The 18,095-nt window shown below is 40.4% G+C and overlaps 1 protein-coding gene across 6 annotated transcripts in view; it reads left to right on the top strand.

Annotated features, from left to right (window-relative positions):
- Nucleotides 1-18,095, top strand: part of RERE (arginine-glutamic acid dipeptide repeats) — a 420,307-nt gene that overhangs the window by 116,141 nt on the left and 286,071 nt on the right. Inside the window, exon 1 of one of the 6 annotated variants that reach the window (XM_036846165.1) lies at nt 1,857-1,877. The exons of the other annotated variants lie outside the window; for them this stretch is intronic. The gene's annotated coding sequence lies outside the window, so the exon portion shown is untranslated. Of the gene's footprint in view, nt 1-1,856; nt 1,878-18,095 lie in introns of those variants that run through there. 6 annotated transcript variants of the gene reach the window in all.

Genomic DNA, 18,095 nt, shown 5'->3' with positions numbered 1-18,095 from the left:
GGTACGGGGAGCTTATGGCAGAGCTGCACTTGCGTGGGGACCGCCTCTGATTTGTGTTGGTCACAGCCACCTTTCAGGGTGGCAAAGGCATTATGCTTCATCAGCTCTTGCTCTCAGTACAAGTGCTGTGTTAGTAGTTTTAGAGAGAGATTTCTGTCTCCTGTAGACTAACTTGAGTTTTCTTTGAAAGAACTTAGCAGAGTGATGTTTAAATAGCAAATGTGCATGTCAGTTGGGTTATCTGTGCCAGAGAGGCAGGATCCCTGGGTACACTGTGCTTCTCCTCCATACCCGGCCCCCCACTCCCTTGTTGAGAAACTTTGGGCAAATCACTTAATCTAAATGTTTGCCTATTGGACCTTGGAAGGTCCAATAACATGTATAAAGCTATTTGAGAGTTCCATGAAACTTGCCTGGAAGGCTAAGAAGTGTAATATTAAAGATACCAAAAGTGATCATTTAAATTTTGAGCTTGTAACTTTCAAATTTGGGTTGATACTGAGTGAATTTAATAATTTGAATTTATATTCCATAGGAACGTATTTTTAAAAATTTGCTATAGAGTGTCTTATTTAACAGGACACAATGATTGTGGCTGTTACTACTAGGGAATACATAGTATAAATGTAGTTTAATTTTGGTAAATTTGAGCAAGTTGATAGATATTTACCAGTTTGGGGGTGGGGAAGAAACTAATTTGAAATTTACTTTTGGTAATTCTGTTTCCATGCACTTAACAGTGGAATTAATGACCGGTCTGGAATCTGGTAGCTGGTGGGTTTTATGTTTATTTAAGGCTACATGGCAAGGAATGTGTATTTATTTTGCTTCCTTATTGGATGGATTTCAATCAAGCCCAATTTAAGCTATGCCTTGTCTAGCAGATGGACCTTTGTTTTCTTGGGGAAAAAAGATCGGGGAGAAGACTTTTAAACAAATGACTTACAGAGAATTCTTAAACTGTAAGGAAAATTGGGGTCAGAAATGTTGTTTGACACCAAACAAAGCTTCTTTCTCCTGTGCATCTTTGAAACAAACGTTTATCCTGTCTGTGATTGTTGGTTATTTCATCTGCATTTGTTAGACGTAAGAGGTGGTTGGCATTAATATTCCTGGCAGAAGCAGGGCAGCTCTAGGATATGTGAACTGCTGATCACTCACGGGGATGCGCTGCCTCTTTAATATCTTGCTTGCAGATGCATTTTCTAGCTGACCACGCTATTAAGAGCTGCCATCAATCACACAGCCTCCCAGTTCCGGCTGTCGGGAGGGGAGGGGGGACTGGGGAAGAGGGGAGGCTGGCCGAGCTGGGCAGGAGGTACAGTTGCAGCGGCACAGGCTTTGTGTGCGCGCGTCCCCGCGGGCAGAGGTACGCGCGGAGCGGGCCAGGCTCCAGCCCGGGTTTTGTCGGCCGCCGCCGCCGCCGCCGCCGCAGCGGGGAGGCTGCTCTTTCTCTCCCAGCGTCTGGGTCACTGGCATGTGGCAGTGTTGGCCCGGCCGCCTGGGCTGAAGGAGAGTGAGCCGCGGCGGCCGCTTCCCCTAGCTACGGGCGGGGCCCGGCGCGGCCACCGCCTCCCGGAGCCGCTGAGCCGCGGGGACATGCGCCCGCGCCTTGCTGCCCTGCGGCCGCCCGGGCCTCCTTTTGTTTAGCAAGTGCATTTCACGCCCCGAGCCCCCGCCCGTCCCTCCGGTGCCCACGGGCCTGAGTTTGCGAGGGGGCCCTGCACCGGAGGACGAGGAGGAGGAGGAGAGGAGGCCCGAGGGCTCAGCTCCTGCTGCGACCGGCCGCAGGCAAGTGGCTGGCCCCTCTTGCTGCGAGGGGGACGCGGGTCTCGGGCCAGGAAGTTGGATAACTGTGGGCGCAGGGGCTCTCGGAGGTGGGTGTATGGGAGTGAGGTCGATGACCCCAGAGAGGTGAACAACTCGGGTATTATTAAGAATGATGGTGGCTTTCCAGGAATCAGGAATAGGTGTTTGCTGTGTCCTATTGCATTTCTGTTGGGCTTACTAGTTTTTGGGTTTTTGTTTGTTTGTTTGTTTTAAATTGTCAAAACTCTAGAAATCCCAGTTAAATAAACCAAGTAAGAAACATGTTTAGGGCAGAGAAAACACTATTTTTTTTAAAGGGGTGTGTGTGTGTGTTCTTTAAAAGGAAAGCTGGAAGATGAGGAATGTATAATCCAAAAGCCGCTGTTTGATCAGGAGCTTTATTGCTTACTGTGGAGTAAATTTAAGTGTAAAAATAAAGTGAATTGGATGGACTTGGTTATGAAGTAATTTGGGGCTGCTTAAGTGACAAATATAATTTGTTTCTTGGATCACAATACTGTTATTTTGCCAGGTTAGCTAAAACGCAAGGAGAGTTTTCAAGAAGATTGCTCTAAGTTTAAATTGTGATTTTTTTATTTTTTTATTTTTTGTTTGAGGTAATGGCTTCCCTGCCCCCTCCACCTGTTTACTCAAATCTTGTACTCTGGTTGAAGCTGTATGGAGACCTGCTTGACCACTTTCTGTTTGCTGAAAAAGAAACTCTTGTCATAGGTTACTTTGTTTTACTCCCAGCCATTCGCCTTCCTGGCGCACATGTGCCACTATTCTCCTTGGGGCATTGTTTGGCTGGAGGCCTCCTCTCAGCCATATGGAAATTTTAAAAAATGGTATGTGAATGAACACTGAGGTCAGTAGAGAGATTAATTTTTCTCTTTGATATGTGTGTCTGTGTGCGAGACACTGAGTGAAAGTTGAGAACAGAGTTGAGAAAGTCCTTTAAATTACATGCCAAAATTACTATATTCTGGTCATTCTTACTTTTTTCTTCTTTTTTCTTTCCTTTTTTTCTTCCTAGGAACTCCAAATTTAAAGTAGACATGATTTGAAACCCTACAGACAGGAACAATATCCCATGTAAGCCTGTTGATCTGTGGGCAATTATTTCCAGATGCACAACCAAACTCCACATTTTTATGCGTGTGTTAGATTTGGGCTCTGAGAGGCAATTGCCTTTCTGAAAATCTACATTGCCTAGTTAATAACACAAGGCAGACATTTTAGAGGCTTAACATTTAACAGCAACTTCACAATAGTATGGGAGCAGCAGTTAGAAGCCTGTGTTTGTTTTTTTCAACTCTGTAATTTAGTAGTGTTTAAAGTATTTTATAAAGATCTCTGGGACCAGTGAAAGGTGGTTTTCAGTCCAGAGCACTTGAGTGCTCATTGTACTCTGGCAGGCCCTGGTGCTTGGCAGGCTGTGCTTGAAATGTTATTTGATCTGGTTGCATGAGAGAATGGACTAAGATGACACTTCTTCCTTCCCCCTGGCTGTTGAAAGTGATGCATCAACGAGTGCTGTTCAGTAACATATTTGAAGACTTAACCTACATTCATTCACTCTGAGAAGGTTTCCAGCAAAAGGCCATGTAGGTTTTTGTCTTGTTTTGTGGTTTTGCATTTATGAATTGAGGCGAGAGCTGACGTAATGTAGCTGTACCACTTCCTTTGTGTGTGAATGGGTTTTTATAGCCTGTAGGATATGTTCCAGTCTACATGGTTGTGATTACTTCTGAAATGCTTGAATGTGTATGTATCTTCAAATGTGGGTACGCTGAGCCATGTGCCGGTTTATTTTTTAGCTTGTAGGTCTGGTGGTGGGGTGCGGTGCGGCTGTGGAGTGTCACGGGGAACCCCGTCAACTCCTCAGGAAGGTTCAGGAATGGCCTGTGTGTCATGCAGACTAGCTCTTCATTTTAATTAGTGCAACTGTGTACAGCTGTTAGGTCAGACTGCATTGGCTGCTCCTGCAGGGTAGTTTTATTTTACACTGGAGGTTTTATGGACTTGTCTGGCTGTGTTTCTTAATCCCTCTCCCACCGCCCTTGTGCTTGCTTTTTAAGCAAATGATAGAACAAGACAAGCTTTTGTTTACTCATGTAATAGTTTACTCGTGGGAGATTTATTTTTGGTTTTGAGGAAATTGATAAACCATGTAATTTAGCAGTAGGTATTAACATTTACCATGCTTTTCCAAGGTCAAAGGTTTTGCTTGCTATTATGTTAGTCTGAGTAGCCAATGGAACCATCCATTTTATAATGACATAGGAAGCCCTTTTTTTTTTTTTTTTAAAACTGGGTCTTTGTTTGCTATTCTAGGATTAGTTTGCAAAACTCAAATAAATGTTAGCCCAATGGAGATAACATGGCTAAAATGTTTCCTTCTGTCTCTTCCCTCTTGTTACACTGTACCAAAGGGACTGAGAGAACCATTGATTTACAGCAGTCTGGCCACGGGCTAGATGATTAATACAAGGATTTAGAAATGTCTCTGTTCAAGGGTATGTGTGGCTACCTTTAAATTTTAAAATGTACTTTTGGCTCCAAGTTATTAGAAAGTATTTACTGTAAGATTGAGTAGCTTTGAGTCTTTGAATATAGGTCCACGACAAAGTCAGACTTTTCAGGCTGTAAAATAGATTGTGATGTGAATGACACAGTTTCTTAATGGTTTGGTCTCCTTACCGTATGCCTTTGTCTTGAGGAGCTGCCTACCACCATGTTTTCTAAGACTGTCCACTACATTTTTTAAAAAAGGAGCAAAAGTCAAAAGACAAAATTGACAAATCTGTTTATATATAAAGCTAATGTGAAGCCCGTTCACGGGCCCAGTTTACTGATGGAAGAACGTGGGTGTGTGTTGTTGGAGGGACTTGTGGGGCTGGTGTTAGGGACAGGGTGGGGGGGTGTTTAGAGGGACCAGGGAAGCGGCTGCAGGTTGAGATACTTTTTAACTCATTGGAGAAATGGCTTCTTAAGATAACCTGGAATGAGGAAAGAGAGTGCAACATTTTCTAGAAAATGTAATAATTTCAATGTAACATGTATAAAATGTTTTCTTTAATTAAAAGGAATCAGGTCATTTAGATTGGCAGCAGAGAATGCTGAATCTACAGAAAAATAGAAAGAAGTATATAGTAAGTATCCTAGATCCAAACAAGTTATTTCAAAAGTTCATTAGTATGTATTTCTTTTTTATTTATAGGACCATATTTTAAAATTCCATATATTGATGGTGATTAGGGTCGTAGCCTTGCCCTCCACAATCTTTTTAATTCTCGATTTAGTTGACATACCTGTTTGTAATGAAAAATAGTAAAACAAAATGTTAAAATTTAATTAGCGGGAAAATAAAGCATGTTCAGTTTTTAATGCTATCACATGGAGGCTCTGCTGGTATAAGTAATCAATTTATTCATTATAAGTTGTTGGTAAATAGCTAGACTGTATTCTATCCTTAGTTCTACTACTCACTCACTGTGAGACCTGGGGTAAGTTATTTATTAGCCTCTTTGTGGGAAAAATGATGAATTTACCTCAGAGGGTGTGCAAAATGCTTAGGAAAGTGCCTGGCAGATAATGGCAGCTAGTACTTAATATAGCGAGCAGTGGTTATGCTCTAGATACTGTTTCAGTTGCTGAAGATACAAAAAAGATGAAGTCCCTGTCCTCACAGCACTTACATCCCAATGAAGGAAGACCAGACAAATTTAAAAGAACATGATGATTCACAAAACTTCCAAAGATAACTTCAGGGCATGCCAGTGATTTTTAGTTTAATATGGGATGTTTACTCTCTAAGTCATTATTTTCTTCTTCCTTGATGAAAATGTGTTTCTCACACTATTTGATGATTTATTAGCTATTGTTAACAATTTTTGGCTCACAGGTGGAATAGAGAGGGAGGAAGAGACATTTTTCTGGGAAAGGAAAAAAAAAAAGAAATTAAACATAGTGATTTGTCAGTTTAAACACCCAGTAGTAGAAGGGAAATGTTAAATCATGGTCCATCCATAAAAGGAAATATTATGCAACCACTAAAAATCATCATGATATAAAAATATAATGTAAAGCTCAGAAAAAAAACTGTAGATGCCAAACTGTTTATGCAGTATGATTCCAATTATGTGCACACCCACCTTTACTCACAGAGGCTAAGGGAAAAGATTAGAAAGAAATATACCAAATGTTAATAGTGCTAATCTCTGGATGATGGGATTATGGAAGACTTCATTTCCTTAATATTGTTCTGTCTTTGAGTGAATTATTTAATCCTTGCAGGTCTAAATGCCTCTGAGGTGCTAGTGAGGAAACCCAAGACTTAGAGGAGTTAAGCAACTTGACCAAGGCCCACGGGTGGTGAGTGGGGAGGCCAGGATTCCAAGCCAGAGCCTGACCTCTGTTCTTTCCTTGACCCCCCTCTCATCCTATTAGAGGTGCCCTTTGTGAAAGGGCTTCCCCTGGCCTTCCTCCACACACCCGTGGCCCAACCAGCTTTGAGACTTGTTTATGCCACCAAAGGGCCCTCACTGAATCTCACATAGGAGGAGCCAGTGCTGAGGTAATGCTGAGCATCAAGTTATTGGGAAAGAACAGCCAGTATTATGGCAAGAGGAGGAAATGGAAGAATGATTTGAGAGAAAGCGGTCTGAAAGGTAAAGCAATATAAAGAGAATACAGGGTAGAGGGTGCTTCAAAGTAAGGGGATGACAGTAGAATCGCATGTTCTAGGTTTTGGACTAGAGAATGAAAACTGAGAAAACACTATGAAAAAGTGCCATTGACTTAATCAGGAGTCAATGGAACCCCTGAGAATTTGTTGAGCAGAGCAGCCCAGGAGGTGGAGGATGGCCAGTGATGGTGGAAGCTAGTTTGCAGTTGGTAAGGAAATATTGAGAAGTTTGGTAGCGAGAGAAGGAATGATGGAAGCTGGAAGAGGCTGCAGGTTAATGGCATTAGCTGGTTGATGCATTAAGAGGTTAATGGCAGTTGTGTTCTGTACGTAGGATTTTATGATGATTCATATGACAGTTGTACTCAGGTTTTTGTGATAAAATGAGGTAGTAATGGATGTGAATCACTTTAGAAAGAAGAAAACATTTTAATTTTAGAGGATTAATCAGAAATTACTTGTGAAGTTTTAAGAATATGGTAGGTAAGTATGGGGGATCCTTTTATAAAGCTAAAATATTTTTGCCAGTAAAGAGTAGAAATAATCACTTGGTTCTAAAGATGAACAATTAGATCCTGTTTCTCATGTCTTGTTTCTACAAAGTGAATGAGCTTTTGTAGTTGCAGTTTAAAAAAAGGGTCAGTTTGTATGTGACTGTTCAGCTTCAAAGGAACAATATAGTTTGAATATACTATGCATTTGAAAAATTGCTTAAGTCAAATGCCTCCAGATGGTGCATGCTGCTGAGTTCACAGCTGTATTTACCTCAAGCTCACAAGATTATCTTCTAATAATTTAAAAATAGCTGGTTAGAAACAGTGGTATAGTCACATTTCTACTGGTTTTGAACGTCAGCAGCAGTAGTGACTTGACTTGTATGCATTTAGTAAAATGCCAGTTGATATTCCTTCCTTTTGCATTGTTTTCAGGATTTCTTATTGGGCCAATTTATGCTTTGCACAAACAACTGTAGTGCTTATGTACAGGTGCAGATGACCAGGTTCTTTTTATGTGGTCTCAGGAGTGAGATTGGAGAACGGCTCTTGATTATCTTTATAGGAAGTTTTTGTTGTTTTACTAATCACCTTCTATTTTTTCAAACATTTTTAATATATTAATATAGGCAGTTGATATTTTACACATATGGTGAGCTTTCTGTATTTTTTGATATTACCACCCAACCAAAAACAAGAGAAAAACTCTTTAATACTTGCATCTACCTCCCAATATAAATGCCTTTTCTTTTACATGGATTTAATAGAAGTCATTTTGGAAGAACTCAAATTACTAAATCTTAATTTTTTTGGACACACATACTACTGTTTGTTTGCTTAGCAAAACAAACAGTTTTCATAAATTAGATGTGAAACATAGGAAAATAGTTTGAAGCATTACCTAGGAATTTTAAATATGTGAGGGGGGATGGTAAGAAAGATATGCACATTCTTTATTAATCGACCAAAATTATATAGAAAAACATCAAGATCGAAGCGTTTGAACAGTTATTTTCTCCTTTTGGTTTTAGGTATTTAGCTCTTACTGTTGTCCTTTTTTTGTGTGTGGATATTTTATAATGAGAAAAATTATGTAGAAAACTTTTTACCTATTTGTATATTCTTTGACTACCTATCTAGGCAGTCTCTCTTTCATAGGCTCTGCTCTTTCCACAGGGCATAATTCTCACATTGAATAGGTAAGGGGAAATGTTCAGTAACGGAATGTTCACCTTTTTAAAAACATGTTAGATGTGCAGGGAAGGAAGTAGAGCAATTAGTATTCATTCTGAAGTGTGCTGGCGGCAGATGCGGGGTAAGTTTTGATCTTTGAATGGAAAGAAAGAACAAAACATGCTGGAAAAAAGTAATGTCTAAAGCAGTCTGGCTTTTTTGGGGAAAGTTTTCTTCAGTTTTGTGAACAGGCTTAAATTGATTGCATAAACATTTATTATTGGATAAGTAATATTTTATTTATGTGATACACGAAAACATTAAAAAATGAAACCACTATTTAATAAATTAATTAATAGGCTATTCTACAGAGCAGTTTTATTTTATTATTTTTAAAAATATTTATTTGGCTTCCCTGGTGGCGCAGTGGTTGAGAATCCGCCTGCCAGTGCAGGGGACACGGGTTCGCGCCCTGGTCTGGGAAGATCCCACATGCCGCAGAGCAACTAGACCCGTGAGCCACAACTACTGAGCCTGCGCTCCGCAACAAGAGAGGCCACGATAGTGAGAGGCCCGCGCGCCACGATGAAGAGTGGCCCTCGCTTGCCGCAGCTAGAGGAAGCCCTCGCACAGAAACGAAGACCCAACACAGCCAAAAAAATAAAAAAATAATTAAAAAATTTATTTATTCATTTATTTATTTGGCTGCATCAGGTCTTAGTTGCAGCACATGAGATCTTAGTTGCGGCATGCGGCATCTTTTGTTGCGGCACGCGGGCTTCTCTCTCTCTAGTTGTGGCGCACAGGCTCCAGAGTGCATGGGCTCAGTAGTTGTGGCGCATGGGCTCTAGAGTGCGTGGGCTTAGTTGCCCTGCAGCATGTGGGATCTTAGTTCCCCCACCAGGGATTGAACCCGCGTCCCCTGCATTGGAAGGCGGATTCTTAACCACTGGACCACCAGGGAAGTCCCGGGAGCAGTTTTAGTTTTATAGAAAAATTGAGTGGAAAGTACAGAGAATCCCCACATGTCTCCTCCCACCCAGTTGTCCCTATTATTTACATCTTGCTTTTGTGTGGTACACTGTTAGAGTTGATGAATCAGTATTGATACCTTGCTGTTAACCAAAGTCTATGGTTCAGTGTTTGTGTTGTACGTTCTATGGGTTTTGACAAATGTTTAATAGCATGCATCCACCATTACAGTACACACTGAATAGGTTCACTGTTCTAAATACACCCAGTGCTCCACCTGTTCGTCCCTCCTTCCCTTCCCCTTAGCCCCTTGCAACCACTGATCTTCTTACTGTCTTCATAATTCTGCCTTTTCTAGATGTCATGGAGGTGGAATCACAGTATGGAGCCTTTTCAGATTGGCTTCTTTCACTTAGCAGTATGCATTTAAGCAGTCTGCATGTCGTTTTGTGGCTTGCTAGCTTCCTTTTTATCACTAATAATATCTCATTGTTTAGATGTACTACAGTTTATTTATCCAGTTACCTGTTGAAGTACATCTTCCTTCTTCCAAGTTTTGGCAGTTACAAATAAAGCCACTGTAAACATTTGTGTGCAAGTTTTGTGTGGAGATAAGTTTTCAACTCATGTGGATAAATACCAAGGAGCATGATTTCTGATCTATGGTAAGAGTATGTTGGGCTTTGTAAGAAACTGCTATACTGTCTTCCAAAGTTTCTGTACCATTTTGCATTCCCAACAGCAGTGAATGAGAGTTCCTGTTGTTCCACATCATTGCTAGCATTTGGTGTTGTCATTATTTTGGATTTTAGCCCTTTTTATTTATTTGAAAAAATTAAAAGTATCTACTTATTTTCTGGTGTCAGCTATGTTGCAGATTTGATTTTCTCTGCTATTTGCCATAGAGAGGGAGAAATGAGGACCATAAATATATTGCATATGTCTCATTCTCCATCCTGTAGGGGAAAGGCATAAAGGTATAAATTTGGGAATACAATCTGTTACACTTTAAAAAGAATGGGCATAATGCTGATATAATGATGTTATGGTTATGGTTATGGTTATGTTATGGTTCATGTAAAATGTAGTAGTACTAATTTCTTAGTGGTTCCATGTAAGCTTTATTTCCTCTTGGTTACCTGTGTTCCTCATTTGGCAAAGGATTTCATTTTATGAAGGGAAAGGGATACTTTGAATTTTTTTGAAATAAGCTAATTCTGGCCAAGGGTCCTTATCCGCTAGATACTTTTAAATGTAAATAAAGATTTATTTTAATTTCTTTATTGTAAGACCATTTATCGGATGGTCAGGACACTCAGAGATGAGGACCATTTGATCCTGCCCTTGGGGGTTATAAATTGCAGCAGTGAATATCGGAGGGTTTACTATAGGGTGGATACCACGCAGTTCTGAAACGAGGTTAGAATTACTTCCCAGCTATGCTTATTTAGAATATTTTTGACTTTGCATTTATCCAGTTACTTATTGGAATTTAACATCAACCTAATTGTGTTCTATACCTACCCACAGCCTTGTTTGTGAAGATGATTTGGATAGGTTCTCCTGGGGGTTATGCAGTTCATTAATTCCTTTGTCAAGGGTTCTTAAGTTTATTTTTATCAGAGACTCCATTGAGTATTGGTGTAAGCTGTGGTTTTTCCCCCAGAGCAGAGTTGTGAACATTTGCCTACATGTCCAGAATACACAGTTGCAGGTAGTTTATGGAACTCTTGCAGCCCATCCATGGACCTCTCGTTTAAGAACTCCTGTTCTGGTGAGCCTTAAATCTCTGTTTGAATTACTAGGAATCCTTTGTATTTCTTACTTTTGGCAGATTTGCTTTACTCGAATAGTGTGGTGTGAGACCGTTAACCGGTATGGAGCCTGTGGAGCTCGCTGTTTGTGCGCCCTGAATGGCTTATCCAGGGGTACCCGAGGCTGCTGGCCGTGGCAGGTTGCTGTCCCTGGGCGGACCCACAGGAGAGACTTTTCTCAGCTCTTAGATCCAGAAGGGGACTGACCTCCTGAGCATGTGATTTGCTTCTACCTTATGGATTTAGAATCCTGTGACTGATCAAATTTCTTCTGAGGCATTTGCTTATAAGATGTTGGCTACATCTAACAAATGGTATACAATGAACCTGAACACCTATTTCATGCTTCCATTTTCTCAATCCCCTCTCTCCCCCTGCAATTTTCCTTTTTCCCAAGAAAAAGAGAAGCAGTATAGTAGTATATAGTTAGAGCACAGGCTCTGTAGCCTGTACGACCTGTGAGACCTGCCATGTGGCCTGAGGGAGCCTTTTTCACCGCTGTGTGCTCAGGGTCCTCTTCTGTAAATCGTTCCTACTTTGTGTGGCTACTGTGCGGGTGAAATGGAGAGCTCTTAGAGCAGTAACCGGCACAGGCAAATGCTGAGCGGATCTTAGCTGCTGTTGTCAGGCCAGTTCCCTCATCTGTTTAACATTTTATTTTATTTTATTTTATTTTATAAATTTATCTATCTATCTATCTATCTATCTATCTATCTATCTATCTATCTATCTATCTATCTATCTATTTATGGCTGTGTTGGGTCTTCGTTTCTGTGCGAGGGCTTTCTCTAGTTGTGGCAAGTGGAGGCCACTCTTCATCGCGGTGCGCGGGCCTCTCACTATCGCGGCCTCTCTTGTTGCGGAGCACAAGCTCCAGACGCGCAGGCTCAGTAATTGTGGCTCACGGGCCTAGTTGCTACGTGGCATGTGGGATCTTCCCAGACCAGGGCTCGAACCCGTGTCCCCTGCATTAGCAGGCAGCTTCTCAACCACTGCGCCACCAGGGAAGCCCAAAATTTTATTTTATATTGTATGAATATCAGTAAGCTGCCTTAAGTAAGCTCTTTTAAAAGTAAGCCATTCTTTAAATCTCCCCTGCCCTCTGTTTATTTTTTTATGTAGAGGTTTAATTTCTGCCTGAAGACAGTCATTAAATATGTTGGTTTGGCCAAAAAGTTCGTTCGGGTTTTGTTACAGAAAAACCTGAACGAACTTTTGGCCAACCCAGTATTATGTAGGGGAGTGCTAAGGGGCTGAATTGTGTTCCCCCAAATTTCATATGCTCGTCTTAACCCCGAGTATTTTGGTATTTGGAGGTGAAGTCTTTGGGAGGTAATTAGGTTTAGATGAGGTCGTGAGGGTGGAGCCCCATGATGAGAATGGTGTCTTATATGAAGAGAAAGAGACCTCTCGCTCTGCCGCGTGAGGACGCAAAGAGAAGGCCGCAAAGAGCAGGCGGGGAACTGAATGAACCGGATTGGCCAGGACCTTGATTTTGGACTTCCCAGCCCCCAGAACTGTGGGAAATAAATTTCTTTTCTTTCAGCTCCCCAGTCTGTGGTATTCTGATGTAGCGCCTGAGCAGACTAATACAGAGAGTGCATTTCATACATGCAGAGCAGAAGGTGATCAATAGCTTATCACAGAGGCAGCTTTTCAAGAGTGAAATGGGGACGACGCTTCTGTTTGCAGAAGGCTTTACCCCTCCTGGATAGCCTTCCCTGACCTCTGGTTGGTCCTCACAGCTCCCTTCCGAAGGAGGCAGCACAGGTGCTGGCTGCTCGGCTTCCGGAGCGAGAGCGCAAGGTCAGGAGAAGTCAGTGAGTTGTCCACGTCCACAGTTTCCATTTTGGAACTGGCTGAGCCTCTTTAGTAGCTGTGTTTTCTGACTTCTATATCCATTGATCCTTCCACGAACACCTTAATATTGTCAGTTCAGTCTTATAATTCTTTTGCTTAGGAGAATATAATCTTCACTTGTAGTCTTTATAGGAATATTATTTTCATGGTTGAAACATCAGTGGTGAAATTGTTGAGTTTATTTATCTTTACTGTCTCAGGGAGAAAAATAGAATTTATGAGTTCTTTGGCTTGTTGGTTAGATTTGAAGTATAAAATTTCTGTGAAGTGACATAAGCCTGAGAAATGTGATACTATCTGAATTGGTACTTATGACATTTTTTTCTTTTATTTTGGTCCACATATTGGTTTGCCATTCAGTCTTGCTGATGAGTTTCTAAGATGTAGGAGTTTTTTGGAGCTATCCATGGTCAAAAGATTGCTATTCATTTTGGTCAAGGTGCTGTGAGTATGTCTTGATCAAAGGGATGAAACAGGAGGGCTAGAACCTACAAATTTAAAAAACTCCAACTTCAAACCTGCAGCCAAACTCTGCCCTTCATTCTGAATGAGTTCTGGATCCCTACAAGGTTAATATTTATGAGCCATCAGAACATACTGTATTTGCTCCATTTCCCATTAAATTTTAACAAACTTTAAAAAAAAATCAAAATTTTACTTCCTGATGACAAAATGATTCATTTGAGATCAAACACTTGGAATAGATTAAAAAAAAACTTTATTGAGGTAAAACTCCCTTAAGAGATAATTCATCTATTAAAGAAGTGTACAAATCGATGGTTTTCAGTATAGTCACAGAGTTCTGCCATCATCACCACAATATAGTTAGGAATAGATTTTATATGGCTGTTTCTGGTGATTAATTGAATGCTCCTAGATAATCTTGTATGTGTAAATTTGTACTTCTATGAATAAGAATATGACTTATCTGTATGCTTTACTATTACAGTATATAATTGGTTGAAGGCATTCAAACCCATCTTTTGTTTACAGTGGTCTGACGTAAGGGAGTTAACTTCACACCAAGGTTATTAAATCCTTCAGTGACTGATGACTCCCTTCAAGGGATGATAAAGCAGTTACGAATATGATATGAAAAGGCTTGTAGTCTCTTTCAGGATATTATCTGGAGAAATTGCCACTTTCCCAGGGCATTGTTTTTATATTTGATGTGCTCAAAATATGTTTAGACATTTGCCATTTCCAGCAGTTTGTGTTAAAGAATGTTTCATTTGTTAGTAGAAAGGCTGATAGCCGGGTATGTCTTATACTAGGGGAATTTCCTAGTGTTGGTTCCCAGTTAGTTCATAAGATTCACGTGGGCCCTTAAGGCTGCTGAGCAATCATACTTTTTCCCTCTCCTAGTCCATTCACTTGCCCGGTTTCCTAGATGACTATTTCATACTTCCTCCCTGTCTTCATGCTGGGTTTCCTGCTTCAGTGAGAAAAACCAAAGCAGTCCGCAGAGAACTTCCGCCCATACTCACCTCCCTGTGGGCCCAGCTTGCAGCACAGACTCCGCCTTCCCACTGCCTGGAGGTGGAGCAACGGAGCTCTTACCCTGCAAGGCCGGTCCAGCCGGTCCAGCCGGTCCTGCCGGTCCTGCCCTCTCAGTAGTCATCTCCTGTCTCTCCTATCATTAATGTTTTGGGCTCTACTGGATCATTCTCAACAGCATACAGTTTTTCTGCTTTTCTTCCATCTTAAGACAAATAGAAAAACAAAATCTCCCTCTTTTGACTCTGCTTCCTCTGCCCACTGTTGCTTATTTCTCTGCTCTGCTTTGCAGCAAAACATCTCAACAAGAGTTTTCTGTACTTAAGGTCTCCAGCTCTCCTCTCCTCTCTTAAATCCATCACCCATCATTCCAGGGAAACTGCTGTGGTGAAGATTACCACGTCCTCTGCACTGCCGGTTCCCTCTCCTGGAATCTATCTCCCCATATACCTGTGTGTCCTCACTTTCAAGTCTCAGTGAGGCCTGCCTTGACCCTTGGTCTTTGCTCCTGGTTTCCCTTGCCCTGCTCTGTCTTTTTCCCTAGAGTATCCTCTTTTCACATACTATATGTGTATTTATTTTCATTACTTATTGCCTTGTTCCTCCCACTAGAATGTAAAGTCCTGAAGGGCAGGGATTTTTAACTGTGCAGTTCACTGATTTATCCCCAGCATGTGGAACAGTAACTGACACACAGTAGATGTCTGATAAATTATCTACACCATGCCCTGGGACTCACAGCTTTAAAAATTATCTAAATGACTATAACTAAAATTTTATGTCTCGTCCAGGTCTTAACTCAGCTACCTTCTTCACATGTCCACTTCGATGTCTGATAAGCATCTAAAACTTAACACACCCAAATGGAACTTATGATGTTTTCCCCCTACGCCACACATAGCTGTGGGGTTTTTGTATTTTAACTTCTTCAGTTGGTAGGATTTCCTTGTCACCTCTTTTCTTTGGTGTATAAATTGTACCACCTGGAATGCCAGAGGTGGACTGGGGCAATCTTGGGTTGTGTAGTTGCATCTGGCACTTCTAAAGCAGTTACATTTTTTTGAACATTGAAAAAAAATCTAAACAGTGATGTACAAATGAAAAGAAGTCAATGTCCATCATTTAATTTACTTAATAACTTTTTTACTGTAGATTCCGTAGAACCATTAGTTAGTTTTTTGATGTTTGACACTTGGAAATATGGTTTTAGCTTTCAAAGTAAAGTAAGAATATTTGTTATCAAAACTTTGATTTATAATTGCCATCTACTTAGCAAATGTAAAATACTTTTTAGAAAGCTTTCCTAAGTGTAGTGGGTAAACTATTGAATCAGGAAATGTGTACTTAAAAGTTCCTCTCTGGGAGAATCAGATCAGTCCTCTTAAGATCCAAACTTGAAACTTGTTTTAGCGAGACATGGAGTTAATGGCGTCTCTTCTTTAAATGCTGATCCGGTCTCACAGCATGAAATATTGAGGTAGCTTTCTTCCAATTGGACTTAAGTTGGCAATTACATTTACTGTCTACCAGCAAATCATTACATTTCTTGCCCATGAAACTCTTTCAAAGACTCTTATCCTTGTAGATTAATGTATGTTGATAGTTTACAGGACAGTGCTCGGGCAGTGTAAGCAGACTTGGTAGGTGGAAAAATTACTAGTGATTTGTTTAATATACATACATATTTGCTTTAGTGTTACATCTCCCTAGATGATAGAGATCCAAGGAACTTGCAACAATGTTTTTTCTTTTTTTGAAACCAGTAAGCCAGCAGAACAATCCTGTTTAGCCTACTTTAGTGCAGTGGTGTCATAAAGAGAATCACACTGTGGTCAGACTATGCCAAGACAACCCAGCTGATCAGTGAAAAATTTGGTTGGTATTTGATAGATGGGAAAAGGCGGAGGAATTTGCCTGAAGTTTTTACTTTTAAACGAATGGAGTTTCCCTTATGGGTCCAGTGCATTGATGCGGGATCTGTTTTTAATAGTCATTTGCAAAAAGGTTAGTGTGTGGTAGGCCTGTGATGAGCTATAAAGACAGAGAAAGAATCCTTGGTTTACAAGTCTGATAATACTACCTTTCCTTTCTGTGTGACACTAAAATACTCTAAACTTAATCCTCAGCGTAATTGAGGTAGGACCGTAATTCCCATTTAACAGAGGAGAAAATAGCTGAGAGGTCAAGTCACCTTACTCACTGCCCCTCAGTACTTGGTTTGCTTTCCATGTCTGATGTTATTTCCACTGCATCACAGCCTCCAGACTTGCTGGGATAGATGAGAAAGACACAGCAAAAATGGACCACTGGGAGGAAGATTTCTATAGACCGAATGTGCTTCAATGTGTAGAGGCGGAGAGGGAGAGAAAGGAAGCTTATACATAACTTTGGATGTGGTTGATTTAGGTAGATGACTTGACCCTAGAGAGAATCCTTAAGAGACGGGTTTTGGTCATATATAAATATGTCTACTTCTACCTTGTGTATGGTCGTATTAGAGAATTGTCTGGAGAGGCAAGGTGATTTCACTGGACTTTTTCCAATAATTTATCTTTAGAATGAAAACATTAATCTGATTTCAGTTTTTCATTTTCCCAGGAGATCTTCAATTTGGTATACCAGGGATTGAGTCTTAAAATAAAGGGGCCAGGGATAGTGTTTGTGTTTAGTGTCTGCTTTTTAAAAGTCAATTCTAGCATTTAACGCTAAAACACAGGAAGCAAAAGCTTAGTCTAGTGACAGTGCTAGGATTAATTTTACTTGTTGAAATTAATGTTTCCTTGATAAATAAACCATTTTCAGGTTCTTGGTAGATGAACTTAACTGAGGACAGATTACAGATTATTACATAAATTCATAAGAATTGTGCCAAATCTGAAAACAGAGAAAAAGAAGCCAACTTGTTTTCACTGTTAGTAGATGTCCTGGCTTGATCGTATAGGTCCCCCGCCTTTATCTTCAATGCCTTCTCTTCTAAGATTAAAATCAAATCTTAATATGTTGACGTGTAGTATTCAGGTACTCTTATAATTAATTAAGTTCAATTTCCTTTAACTTCTGTAATGCTCATTTGAAAAAAAAATTGATGGAAAAGTTTTTCTGGTTTTCATAGCTATAGAAACAGCAGGTAAAAATGTACTCAGAAGTTAAAAGCTGAATTTGTTAGATTTATCAGTTGGGATCTGAAGAGGATTAGTTAAAAAATGGGGTTTAATAAAAAACTGATTGCTTGAATTGAACACATCTGTGAATTCTGTACTGCAGCTCCGGAGGTTAGCTCTAAATATCTGGACTAGTAAAGAGGTTTCTAATCCAACTTTGCTATTTATCCAGTTTGTCTTCTGTGTTCACTGGCGTTGCAGGAGGGAAAGTGGGATGTACAGACCTTGTCATAATGGCGGGGGGCGGGGGGTGAGGCTGGAGGGCATAGATTGTGCTTGATCTTGATTGTCTTCTGAAGGAGCCACAGTGATTATTTAACCAAGTACTTTTGAACTTGATTATTGCTTAGTTCATCATTCTTGGTTGTTCTTTTAAATTCCTTGTGGAAATAGTGTTTTGTTATTGTTGTAAGTCTAACGCTTAGTGCTAATATAACAATTAAAAAGATTTTTTTCATTGGAGTATAGTTGATTTACAATGCTGTAAACGTATTTTTTTTTTGTTTTTTTTTTGTTTTTTTTTTTTGGCTGCACAGCATGCAAGATCTTAGTTCCCTGACCAGGGATCGAACCCTCGCCACCTGTGATGGAAGTGCGGAGTCTTAACCACTGGACCACAGGGAGG

The sequence above is a fragment of the Balaenoptera musculus genome, chromosome 1, assembly GCF_009873245.2.
Source record: "Balaenoptera musculus isolate JJ_BM4_2016_0621 chromosome 1, mBalMus1.pri.v3, whole genome shotgun sequence".
Taxonomy (NCBI): Eukaryota; Metazoa; Chordata; class Mammalia; order Artiodactyla; family Balaenopteridae; genus Balaenoptera; species Balaenoptera musculus.
The sequence above is the reverse complement of the archived record's forward strand: the minus strand, read 5'-3'. Positions and strand labels throughout refer to the sequence as shown.